Consider the following 13,595-nt stretch of genomic DNA (forward strand, 5'->3'; position numbering starts at 1 on the left):
TCCCTATCCACCCAAAGGACAAGCTCTACACCGCCTTTGAGGCGGATGGGCACCTGTACCAGTTCTGCCGGGTTCCTTTTGGGGTCACGAACAGGGTCTTCGTCTTCCAGCAGGAGATGGATCGCATGGTAGACCAGCATAAGCTAAAGGTGATGTTCCCATATCTGGAAAACGTTACTATCTGCGGCCGTGACCAACAGGACCACGAATATAACCTGGAAAAATTAATTTAGACGGCCGCGGAGCTGAACCTCACTTACAACAAGAAGTGTGTGTTCAGCACCACCCGCCTCACCATCCTGGAGTACATCATGGCAATGGAGTCGTTGGTCCAGATCTGGAAAGGATGCACCCATTAATGGAGTTAACCCTCCCCCCACCCACGCTAAAGGCCCTCCACAAGTGCCTGGGCCTGTTCCTTATTACTTGCAGTGGGTCCCTCACTTCTTGGACAAGGTCTGCCCACTGGCCCAAGCCACAACTTTTCCCCTCCCACCTGAGATGCAGGCAGCCTTCATCCGCATCAGGCAAGACATCATGTATGCCACAATGCAGGCTGTGGATGAGGACTTCCCCTTCCAGGTGGAGAGCGATGCCTCAAAGGTGGCCCTCGTTGCTACCCTCAACCAAGGGGGGTGGCTCGTCGCCTTCTTCTCCAGGACCCTCCACGGCTCCGAGCTAGGGCACTCCACTGTTGAAAAGGAGGCCCAGGCAATTGTGAAAGCGGCCCACCACTGGTGCCACTACCTGGCTGGCAGGAGATTCACACTCCTCACGGACCAGTGGGCCGTGGCATTCATGTTTAACACTACCCACAAGAGCAAGATAAAGAACAACAAGATCCTGCGCTGGAGAGTCGAGCTGGCAACCTACAGCAATGACATCCAGTACTGTCCCGGGAAGTTTAACAACTCCCCTGATGCTCTCTCTCGCACCTGCGCGTCTATGCATGATGACAGGCTGCAGGCATTACATGAGTCCCTCTGCCATCTGGGCGTCACCTGGTTGTACCATTTCATTAAGTCCCGAAATCTGCTGTACACCATCAGGGACGTCAGGGACATGACCGAGGCCTGTTGGGTCTGTGAGAAATGTAAACCCCATTTCTTCCGCACCCCCCCCCCACACCACCCAGGCCCACATTGTAAAGGCTACTCAGCCTTTCAAGCATCTCGGCGTGGACTTCAAAGGGCCCCTGCCTTCCACGAACCGAAACGTCTACTTCCTCTCGGTAGTGGATGAGTACTCATGCTTCCCTTTCGCTATCCCTTGTCTGGACACCTCCACAGCCACCGTCATCAGGGCTTTGGGACAGATTTTCACCATGTTTGGCTACCACCCCTTCATCCACAACGACCGGGGGTCTAGTTTCATGAATGACGAGCTGATGGCGAGGGGTATCACGGCCAATCGCACGACAAGCTATAACCCAAGAGGCAATGGGCAAGTGGAATGCGAGAATGGGATGGTGTGGAAGGCAGTCCTCCTGGCTCTCAGGTCAAAAGGATGGGCCATTGAATTCTGGCAGGACGTCCTGCTCGAAGCACTCCATGCCATTTGGTCACTGCTGTGCACAGCTACCACCGAGACCCCTCACAAACATCTGTTCTTATTCCCCAGGAGGTCGGCGACTGGAATGTCACTCCCAGCATGGCTCATGTCCCAGGGACCGGTACTTCTGTGTAAGCATGTACGGACACACAAGGCCGAAGCCCTGGTGGAGCAGGTTTTCCTCCTTCATGCAAACCATAACTACGCTTACGTTAGGTTCGGCAGTGGCAGGGAGGACACCGTCTCAACTAGGGACCTGGCACCAGCAGGAGCACCCACCACACCATGCCACCCTCCTACCCAGGACAACGCTGACCGGGCATACACCCCAATCACCATGCAGCTATGGGGCACGCAAGGCCTCCTTGACCACTAGGGGCCCGCTTCAGCCTTAGGAGACAAGCCTGCCCCCCACCCATCCAATATGACCCGCATTCATCAATCCTGGCCCCCCTGGCCACCCTTCTGCGCGGCACCACACCAGCCACACGCACCCCTGCTGCCAGCCACCCCCCCCCCCCCACTTCCCCTCTGACCAGTGACTGGGAGTCAGTCCTACGACGGTCACAGAGACCCCGGCGGCCACCGAATTGTCTCGACCTGTAAATATTGCATGTACATAGTGGGTGCGATTCGTTGTTACTGCCCGCCCCCCCCACCCCCCCGGACAATTTTAAAGGGGGTGAATGTGGTGGTACACCATCGGCCTACTGCATGGAGCAACCTCTGTACCCGCAGGAGTATAAGGGGACAGGACAACACCTGGCTGGTTGCCAATCAGCCGGCCTGAATGGATCAAGCCCCACCCGGTCGGGTGTCAATCACCTTCAGGGATATAAGCCTGCGCCGGCCTCCCGAGGCCTCACACTGAGTTGCTACAGCCACAGCCTGCCAGGCTCTGTGGAAGTCTTTGTGGATTAAAGCCTGTTGTTCAGTCTTTACCTTGTGTGTGTCTGATTCTGTCTAACAATTTAAAGCATTATTTGGGGAAATAAACAGCACAATGGTGATCCAAATTTGCATTAGTTGGCAATTATTTGAAAATTGCATTCAAGAGTGTCAGATTGGGAGATATAGAACAATAAAACTGGTGTAAAGTGGAGAGGGTAAATAGAGTCAAGGTCTTAGGAATAGACAGGATGATCAAGAAAGCACATCAATGCCTCAACTTTCTTTGCACAAAAACTGTAAAAGGTGGTGAATGCAGCTCCGAACGTCATGGAAGTGCCCCTGCCCTCCATGGATTGAGCAAAATCAAAATGTCCCAACCATTTTTTCAAGAGCAGGAACATGACACCTTTTAGATGAAGAAACACATGGTCCAATGATAATGGAGTTATTAGCTAATTGAAGCCATCAATTTCAAGTAGGCACCAGTGAGACGAGGCATGAAGCAGAAAGCCCTTTATTAAAGGAAAGAGTTGGCCACTTACTTCTATCAAACATACTACAGTGACGAAAAGAAACCTATCAACAAAAATATCACAGTGACATTGGAGGGTGGGGGAGCCACCAGAAATAATGAAGTATAAAGCATTTGGCAAATATCTGTATTTTAAAATAACCCCTTGTGAATTATAGGATAGAGGAGGGAAAAGAGAGTCTCAGGCAACACTGAAATCCACATATCATTTCCCAAGTCAGTTGTTAATCTGAATTTCTCTTGGTTGCAATAAAACAACTGTCCGTTTCCCTGTGGCCTGTCAGTGCACTTCCAATCTCAGGCACTCTGCTCATGCTGTATTTTTTATAGGGTCACAGAGAGAGCACAGAAACAAACCCTTTGCCCACCGGGTCCAAGCCCACCATTGTGCATCCACTTGCATAGTATCATTTTATTCTCATATTCTCACCTGCTCCCTTCAGGTTATCCAAATTCAATAATCCTTCATTTTCTCCTTCTTTTTCCCTCTTTTTCTCCCTCCCTCCCTCTTCCATAAGGTTCAATCTTATTAAATGTTAGACATACAGCACGGTAACAGGCCATTTCGGGCCACAAGTCCGTGCTGCCCAATTTACATCCAATTAACCTACACCCCTGATACATTTTGAATGATGGGAGGAAACCAGAGCCCCCGGGGAAAACCCACGCAGGCACGGGGAGAACATACAAACTCCTTACAGATAGTGCGGGATTCAAACCCCGGTCCCGATGGTTGGCGCTGTAAAGGCGTTGCGCTAACCGCTTCTGTCAACCGTGCCACCCCAGATCCTAATTTTAGTGAATATTAATCACAGCGCAATTTGCCCTTCAAAACTGTGATCTAAAATAGTGACTGATCTTAATGTAGTCAGTCACAACTATTCGTCATAATTTCATCTTCTAATTTGCAACCCAGAAAGTTAATAGTTGAATCGTTCTAATAATTGATTGTGCAATGTACAATTCAATGGGCTTTTCATTAATCTAGCTTCCAGCAAATTTCCATTATTTTTAAAACATCAGACCCATCTATTTAATTTGCCCAACCTCAATTATTAATTTGATTCTGATATGTAACCTTATTTCGTCATCCATTGTAGCAATGAATAACATTTGACGACGTGTGCAAAGGGAAAAGCATCTTGTTGTGGGGGGTGGGGGAGGGAAATCAACCAGCAAGAACTTCAGAAGGAGATATTCAAAGCGAAACGATTCAGTGTTGTAAGTGCAACATGTCCTGAAATAAGATCACTCCTGACCAAGTTTCCAACCAAAAACGTTGACTGGCCGTTTCTACCCGTTTCAAGGATACCGCCTGCTCAGCTGAGTTCCTCCAGCAGCTTATTGTTCGCTCCTAATTACAAACAGCAATCACTGCCACTAGAGTCCTAACTTCTTTCATCAGATGGAACGGCAACTCCTACTTTTTTATACAGCTTCAGACAGATGGGCTAAAAGCAATTCGAAAATTATTTCAGCTTGTTATGGACTGTTAGCGCTGCAGGCAGTACTCGGGAACCAAGTCAAACTTTCACTGATGTCTGGACAATAATTCTGTGAAATGCTGACAAGTTCAAAATCTGCAAATCAGGGAAGTGGCTGAGATTTATCATCTCTAACGGCCAACAGAATCGGGGTGTGCAGCCGAGTGGGAGGCAATTAAAATTAGCATGCCAACTGAGGAATCTTGCTTTATTTTTGTAGCAGTACCTTCAGAATATGAATGGCAGCAAATAAGAATATGAAGTGAAATAAATGTGTTTGGAAAAGCAAATTAATTTTATTGCTTTCCTGTTGAAAATTCTTTGCTGTGTTCCCAGACCGGCCATTCTTTTAGGCAGAGGTACTTGGTGAGACAACACTGTTCAATTTAATGCAGAGCTCGTGTTCAATTCAGATTCAAATCACTGCTGAGGCTGTAATGTTACCCATCTTCGATCTTTGCTGTATCTTTTGCACAACTTTCCTTGATCTCAAACCATGACCACCCCAATTTTCCAAAACGTACAGGTTCCTGCATGTTGAAAGTAGCAAATTACTGCCCACCTGCCTCTCATGTACCAAGTCTCAATCTTCCTGCACACCTGACTAGAACTCAGAACATAGAAGGTAGAACATTACAGCACTCTACACCCCTCAACCCAAGAGATTGTGCTGACATATGGAAACCTACTTCTCGACAATCTAATTTTTTCCTCCGCCACACCCATAATGTTCATTTTTATTACATCCATGCCTATTTCTCTTTGCGACACTTAAGTTGGAGTCCATCTGTCCCACCTTATCCGATCATCCATAGAACCATAGAACACTAGAGCACAGACACAGGCCCCTCAGCCTACCAAGTCCATGATGAACCATTTACTCTACGTAATCCCATTAATCTGCACCCTAACCATAGCTCTCCATGCCCCTCTTGTCCAAGTCAAAGTAAAGCCCAAATCCACAACTTCCATTGGAGGCTTGTTCCACACCCCCAACATCCTTTGAGTGAAGACGTTCACCTAATGTTATCCTTAGACGTTTCACCTTTCACCATTGTTTATTCTCCAATGATGGCCTCCTGTACACTACTGCCACTGCAACCTACAATCTATGGGCAAATAAATGGCTGCCTACCCCATTCTACCCCATACCACCCCACGAGCTTCTGCATCCAACATATTATTCTCCACAATTTACACCACCTGCATCAGGATCTTATCACCAGACACATGTTTCCTTCCTCTTTGCACCCGACTTTCCTCAGAGCTTGCTCCTTCTGCGCCACCTTTATCTACTCATCACTTCCTACCAATTGCCCCCCAAACCACCATTCAGGGCCCCGAATAGTCCTTCCAAGAGAAGTAGCACTTTGCCTGTGAATCTGTAGGAGTCATTTATTGAATATGGTGCCCTCAAAGCAGCCTCCACTACATCGATGTGACTGGGTGCAGACTGGGAGATCACTTCATTGACCATTTACGTTCTGTCCTATGTGAAAGCAAAGATCTCCTAGTGTCCAGTCACTTCAATTCCACACACCATTTCCATGTCACTGAAGACTCTCGTAAACTTCCACAGGTGTACCATGGAGAGATTCTGGATGGTTGCATCACTGCCTGGTATGGAGGCGCCAACTCTCAGGGCAAGAATAAACTCCAAAGGGTTGATAACTCAGTCTGCGATATCACAGGCACCAGACTCCACTCCATCGAGGACATCTACATGTCTTAAAAAAAGCAGCCTCTATCTTCAAAAACCTCCACCACCCAAACCACGCCCTCTTCACTCTGCTACCATCGTGGAAAACGTACAGGTGCCTAAAGACGAGCACTCAGCGGTACAAGGACAGCTTCTTCCCTGCTGCCATCAGATTCCAGAATGATCAATGAACCAAAGACACTGCCTCGCTTTTCATGCACTATTAATTTATTTTTTACATGAATGTTGTAAGATGGTTATAATATAAATGTTTACACTATGATGCTGGTGCAAAACACCGAATTTCATGACTTGTTCATGATAATAAATTCTGAATCTGATTCAGCTGGTCAGGATACTTCCCCATCTGTGGAAGTTTTCCAGGGTTTTCAATGACATGCTGAAGCTCTGCAGACTCCCAAGGAAGAAGAGGTGCCATTCTGCTTTCTTCACAGACATTTCTGTGATGGACAGAATTCTGAATTAGTAACACCCAGGAACTTAAAGGGGCTGATCTTCTCGACCTCTGATCCCCTCATGATTACTGGATCACATGCCTGTGGTTCTCCTTTCCTAAAGTGTACAATCAGTTCCTTGATCTTGTTGCCATTGAACGACCGGTTGTTGTTAATACCATTCAGCCAAGTTTTCAGTCTCCCTCCTGCATGTTGATTCTTCATCCTCTTTTGTACAACCCGATACTGTGGTATGGTCAGCAAATTTGCATACGGTGTTCTTCTTGTACTTAGTCATTGGTTTGAAGCCTGTCGAGCAGGTGCTAAGTATGCAATTTTGTGGTGCCCTGGTGGTGATGGAGATTGTGGAGGAGCTGTTTTTGCAAATCTGAACTGACTGGGGTCTGGAGGTGAGGAAATTTGTTGCACAATGGAGTATTGAGGCCCAGGTCTTGGAGTTTGCTAATCACTTTTGAGAGGATAATGGATTAGAATGCTGAGTTATAATCAATAAAGAGTATCCTGATGGATATGTATTTGCTATACAGATGATCCAGGATTTTGTGAAAAGCCTGTTGTTATGGTAGGCAAATTGGAATGGATCCATTCAGACAGGATTTGATATGCTTCTGTCACTATAATCTCAATGGAAATAAATAATTTTTGCATCAGTGCAGACAGTCCTTTTGTGGTTGTCTGAGATGTTGCTGGTTCATGTAATAAGGGAAGGTTCGAGAGCCTGATAGCTGTTGAAAAGAAACTGTTCTTGAACCTAAAGGTTCTAGTCTTCAGGCTGCAGTACTTACTGCTTGAAGGTATTAGCAAGAAGAGGTTGTGGCCTGGGTGATTGGGGGGGTGGTGGGGTCCTTTACAATGTTGGCAGCCATTTTGGGGCAGTGCCTTGCATAGATGCATTCAATGGATTGGAGGTGGGAGCCTGTGATGGAAACCAGGCAGTGATGTAACCTGTCAGTATTCTTTCCATGTAGAAGTTTGTTAGAGTAACCAACGACTTGCCAAGTCTCCTGAGAAATTGGAGGTGTTTGCGTACCTTCCTCACGGTTGCCTTGATACGCTGGCACCAGGAAACATCTTCTGAAACAGGTGCTTCCAGAGACTTGAAGGTTCTAACTCTCTCCTCCGCTGTCCCATCAACACAGAGAAGTGTGAGTTGCCTCAGCCTCTCCATCTTAAGATCAACCTGGAATTGGTGATGCTGAAAACCAGATCATTGATCGGGCATCACCCAACCAGGTTCTTGATCTTCATTCTGAACTATCATTCCCATTTATACAATTAAACCCGGAGGAGTGTACACATTGTGTACCACGCCCAAATGAAAATTGTCGCCATTTGGCATTTTGAAAGTAGGCATTATCTTATTCAAATGGGCCCTCCATCTCCCTCTGTTGGCCAGTGTAGGCATTCTCAGTATAGCGAGTCACCAGTATGGATTCTGAGAACCTCAGCAGATCTTGCAGCATCCATAGGAGGTAAAAATATCTCACCAACATTTTGAAGCTGAGCCCTTCTTCAAGGAATGAGCAAAAAACAGGCAGGTGCCTGAATAAACAGGCTGGAGGAAGGGGGAAGAAAGGGAGGGGGGGAGGAACACAGGCCAACAGACAAGAGATGATCATTTTACGTAGATAGGAGGACAGGAGAGATGCAAAGTAAGAATTGATCGGGGGAGGGGTAGACCTGTGAATGCAGAGCTGGAGGGAAAGAGACAGAGGGAAAGGGAAAGAGAGAGAGAGAGAGCTAGAAAAAAGGAGAGATAAGCGAAGGGGAGAGAAAGTGGAAGCTGCTAATGAAAACCAGAGAAGTTGATGTTAATGCCATCTGGTTGGAGGGTGGCCAGATGTTATATGAGGTGTTGTTCGTCCAATTTGCAGGTGGTCTCAGTTTGGCAGTGCACGAGACCATGGACAGACATGGGAATATGGCAGGAAATTGAAATGGATGGCCACTGGGAGATCCCTGCTATTGTGGAAAACAGAGCTAAGGTGCTGAATGAAGCGATCTTCCAGTCTGCGTCCAGTCTATCTGATGTAGAGGAGACCAGAACATGAGCACTGAATGCAGTAGATGACACCTGCAGATTCAAAATTGAAGTGTTGCTTCACTTGGAAGGATTGTTTGGGGTCCTGAATGGTGGTGAGGGAGGAAGTGTAGGTGCAAGTGGAGCACTTCCTGTGGTCCCAGGGGTAGGTGACAAGGTGTCGATTGGTGGAAAGGAAGGAGTGGAGTTGGGAGTCATGAAGGGAGCTGCGTGCCAGACTACCAGGAGACTGGTGTTGAGGGGAGGATAAGATGCCTACTGACCCAAGTCACTGCAAAGTGATAGGATACATCGAGAGAGAGCGAGGGAGAGATGGTGAAATTAATAGGCACATTGGTAAAGCAACATTGATCCTTGCTTGGCTCTCCTCGTGCGTCTGGGAGAATCAGAAACTCGCTACCATGACCGAGACTGCTGTGTACAATGAATGCATTGTCAGCATCCTCCTGTAGGATAGAGAATCTCGGACCAAGCAGGAGAGGAATCTCAATAGTTTTCACCTGTGCAGCCTTTGCCGCATCACCCGGAGAGACAAAGTCCCAAATTCTGAAGTCAACTCCCGCGCTGGACTTCCCACAATGTTCACGTTTTTAAGACAATGCAGACTGCACTGGTTGGGCCATGTCCATCATATGAATGATGGTAGACTGTCAAAGGACATCCACTACAGAGAACTAGCAATAGGCAAGTGGCAGACTCCAGCTTTGCTTCAAGGACCTTTGCAAGCGCGACATGAAAGCCTTAAAATCATCACAGAGTATTGGGAGGATACAGCAGATGACCACAACAAATGGGAAGGTACTCTTCATCAACACCTAGAGCAAGACGAAAGAGTGACCTTGAGTCACTTTGAGGAGCAGAGAGCACAGCGGACAGTGGACAACAATTCAACGGTGCCTGATGCCCTACACAGGCAGCAGCTGTGGCAGAGCCTACCATTCCAGGATCAGCCTCCATAGCCACAATCAATGCTGCTCAACAAACCAGTGACTCTCATACACACACACACACACACACACACACACACACACACACGATCAGAGCAGCCAAAAGCTCTCATGTTTCCCTGTGTGGATAACTAAGATACAAAGATTTAGACCTAGGAAATGTTGTAGAGCAGAGTACAGGTACATAAGGTGGTCAAAAAGGCTTTGGTCATATTGGTCCTATGAGGCAGAGTATTGAGTACAGAAATTGAAGGTCATCCTGCAGTTGCATGAGATGTTGGTGAGGTCCCCTTTGGAGTATTGTGTTCAGTTTTGATCACCGTACTATAGGAAAGATGTTGTCAAGCTGAGGAGGGAATTTGCAAGTATGTTGTCAGGACACAGGGGCCTGAGCTAAAGGGAAAAGTTGAACAGAGTTGGACTTTATTGCTTCGAGTTCAGGAGAATGAGGAGTGACCTCTTAGAGGTGTATAAAATCATGAAAGGAATGGATCGGGTGAACTCAGAGAGTCTTTTGCCCAAAGTAGCAGAATCAAGAATCAGAGGGCATAAGTTTCAGGTGAGGAGTGAGAAATTTAACAGGAGCCCGAAGGGTAATGCTCTTACACAGGGGATGGTGGGTGTATGGAGTAGGTTGCTGGAGGAGGTGCTATTAAATGTTTAAGAAAAAAATTGACGGGATACAGTACATGGCTAGCATGGGTTTAGAGGGATATGGGCCAAAAGCAGGCAGGTGGGACTAATGCAGGTGGGACATTTTGGTTTCCCTGGGCAAATTGGGCTGGAGGGCCTGTTTCCATTCTTTATGACTTTCATCAAAAAAACTAACTAAATGTGTATGTTTGGTAAATTAACATCCAATTATCCAAAATATCCACCAGTCCAGCACTCCCAGTCCCAAGAGCAACAAATCATTAAAATGCCTCTGAAGCAAAGAAAAATTCGTAACACAAAGGGCAGAACCCTGGAGATCTTTGGAGGAAGAAATTTTAAATGCTGTGTTAGTGTTTTTAAATTCTTGCATGAATAAATTAAACTGGACGGAATGATCAAGCTCCACTGTAATAACTTCATTATCTTTAGGAATGTCTCACCAATTAACTTCTTTTGAATTTCCACTGAACTTTGTGATGCGATATATGCGGGGACATGTATTCTGCTCTGGAAACATATTGTTTACACGCACTGTGAGAAATGGAGAGAGGAAAGTAGAATGATTTTATTTGGGGCAAAATAATGAGAATCATTGGGTAAGGCAGCAACCATGGACAGAACCCTTTCTCAAAATGAATATGGGATTGGGAGATAAAAAGGAGGAGGGAAGGGCGAGTCAGAGGCTGAGGGGTTACAGAAGGGAGTCAGGCATTGATGTGGGGATGGACGCCACTGAGGGGTTCAGCGAATACAAGTACCGGATTCAGTTGGGAAAACGGGATGAGGAGAAGGATAAATGGAAACAATGGAACTGATGAAGGAGTGTGTTACCCAAATAGAAATATTCAATGTTCATACAGTTGGGTTTTTGGCTACCCAGGTGGAAAATAATACACTGGTTTTCAAGTTTGGGTTTGGCTTCACCCTGGCAAAGGACAAGGTCGAGGACAGGAATGTCTGTGTGATAATAGGAAGGAAAATTAAAATAGTGAGCACTTGGGAGTTCCAGTTAATATGAGAAGACAGAGCACAGGTGGTCAACAAAACAGTCACTCGCTCTGCATCAGTCCCGCTCATGTAGAGGAGGCCACATTGACCGCAATGGGTGCAGTGGAAAAGGTTGGAGGAGGTGTTCTCAATATTGTCTTCCACCACATATGGAGGCAACGTGAGTGAGGCCCCAGGAACCATCAATATCAGGGTTAGGCCATGGTTCCTGCAAAAAGGAGAACATTTTAGATATCCAAGAATGGAAAGCCTTGTGCTGAGGTCAAATGCAAAGAAGGTGAGAGAAAGGAATGGTGTCCTCAGGATTGGAGGAGGCGCCATCTATGGAGCTGTGGAGGTCTGTAGGGTTGGGTTATAGAAGGTATTAGTGAATAGTTGGTCTCCTCAGAAGGAGATTGAGGGATCCAGAAAAGAGAGGGAAACAGGCCAAATGAACTTGAGAGTTAGGTAGAAAGAATTTGGTGCCAAAGGTTGACCATCTTTGTTATGATCCACATGGGTGCAGGAGGCAGCAGCAATGTTGTCATCGATGTGGAGGAGGAAGAGTTGAGGAGTAGCGTCCAAGTAGTTTGGAATAAGGACTGTTCCACATAGCAGACAAAAAGGCATCTCGGACCCAGGCGAGTGCCCCTGCCTACATATTTGATTTGAAGCAGAAGTTATGGATGGTGAGAACAAGTTCCACCAGGCCAATGTGTGTTAACGGAAGGGAACTGCTTTGATCTTTGTTCCAGATGTAAGCAGAAGGCTCCAAGGCTTTTTTGGTGGGGGATGGAGGGGCACAAAACCTGGATATCTCTGAGTGAAGCCGAGAGAGTGGGGGGAGAGGGGCAGGGAATAGGAAGCTATTAAAGGGCAGAGGGTGTGGGAGGTTTCTCAGATGTAGATGAGAAGGGACTGGGCAAGAGGAAACAGTAAAGAATCAAGGCACGAGGTGATAGGTTCAGTGGGGCAAGAGTGAGCCCATGTTGGAAAGGGAACACACAGTGTCCAAGGGGACAGTGGCCGAGTGCAGTGTTTTAATTTGATGTGTAATACCATCTAATAGAGAGGTGGTCGTAATTACTGCTTCTCACAGTTTTGTTGCTACGTGTTATGGTGGTTTTTGGTTTTAGTTGTAACTTTATGTGTGTTTTGTGTTTGTAATGTTGTAGTTTGAATAAAGATTGAATAAAGAACAGGCAGAAACAATTGATATACCAAGACAGTCCTGTAGGTGTAGTCCCTGTTTTGGGTAGAAAGGAAAAATACATCAGCCATGATGTGAATGGTGGAGCAGGCTGGAAGGGACAAATGGCCTAATTCTGCTTATGGTCTCCACTTATACCCTCCACTTTGTTGGAACTATTGTAGAACCTACTTAAATCTGCAATATGACAACCAGGGCATCCACTATTTTCAAAATCCTGTGATGCCACTCATTCATTGGCTTTCAGATCCATTTATTTATCTAATTCTCTAAATCACTCTAGACCTGCACCTTTCCATTATTTGTGAGAGGTTTACATTCTCTTCTTCCATGTCCTTTTCTATGCCAAGTCCTACCCAACAGCATTTCTCCAGTCTCTCCATGAAACCACATTAGCCTCACCTGATCTTTTCCTTTTACATCAGTGGTTCTCAACTTTCCCTTCCCACCCACATACTACCTTAAGCAATCCCTTACTATCACAGAGCACCGATGGCATAGGGATTGCTTAAAATGGTATGTGCGTGGAAAGAAAAAGGTTGAGAACCACAATGTATACTATTAGTTTTTCAACCAAGTACCCGTTTGCCTGCAACAAGCAAGAATTTAGGTTGCATCTGCACATTGTGCAATGCATATGACAATAAACTAAATTGTTGTTATCAAATTCTAGTTTGTCCAGAAGTTTCTGGAATTTCTCATTCCTTGGTCAAGTTACATCCATGTCTCTCATGATTATGGGAACATTGAGACACAAGCATCCACGGATGCTGGGATCCAGACCGAACAACGGGTGGACTCGATAGGTCTGGTAATATCCGTGGGTAGAAATAGACAACTCAGAATCGACTTACACACAAAATCAGAGCAAGTGGGAACACACCATGCTCTTGATCATGAATTGTTCCTGTCTTCTGTCAAAATCTCATGATCCCTGTTTTATTTCTGTCATTAATTTTGTTCAAGTCTAGATTTATTATTGTCTGACTATACTTATAGAACCAGATGAAACATTCTTTCTCTGAACCATGGTTCACACACACACACACACATATGGTATACCGCACAGAGTAATAATCTATACACATATAAATATAATATAAAATAATTATGTATTGATCTT

The 13,595-nt window shown here is 46.0% G+C and overlaps 1 long non-coding RNA gene across 4 annotated transcripts in view; it reads right to left on the minus strand.

Annotated features, from left to right (window-relative positions):
- Positions 1–13,595, minus strand: part of LOC138742978 (uncharacterized) — a 128,997-nt gene that overhangs the window by 64,132 nt on the left and 51,270 nt on the right. The gene's annotated exons all lie outside the window — the stretch shown is intronic.

Source organism: Narcine bancroftii, chromosome 9 (genome assembly GCF_036971445.1).
Source record: "Narcine bancroftii isolate sNarBan1 chromosome 9, sNarBan1.hap1, whole genome shotgun sequence".
Taxonomy (NCBI): domain Eukaryota; kingdom Metazoa; phylum Chordata; class Chondrichthyes; order Torpediniformes; family Narcinidae; genus Narcine; species Narcine bancroftii.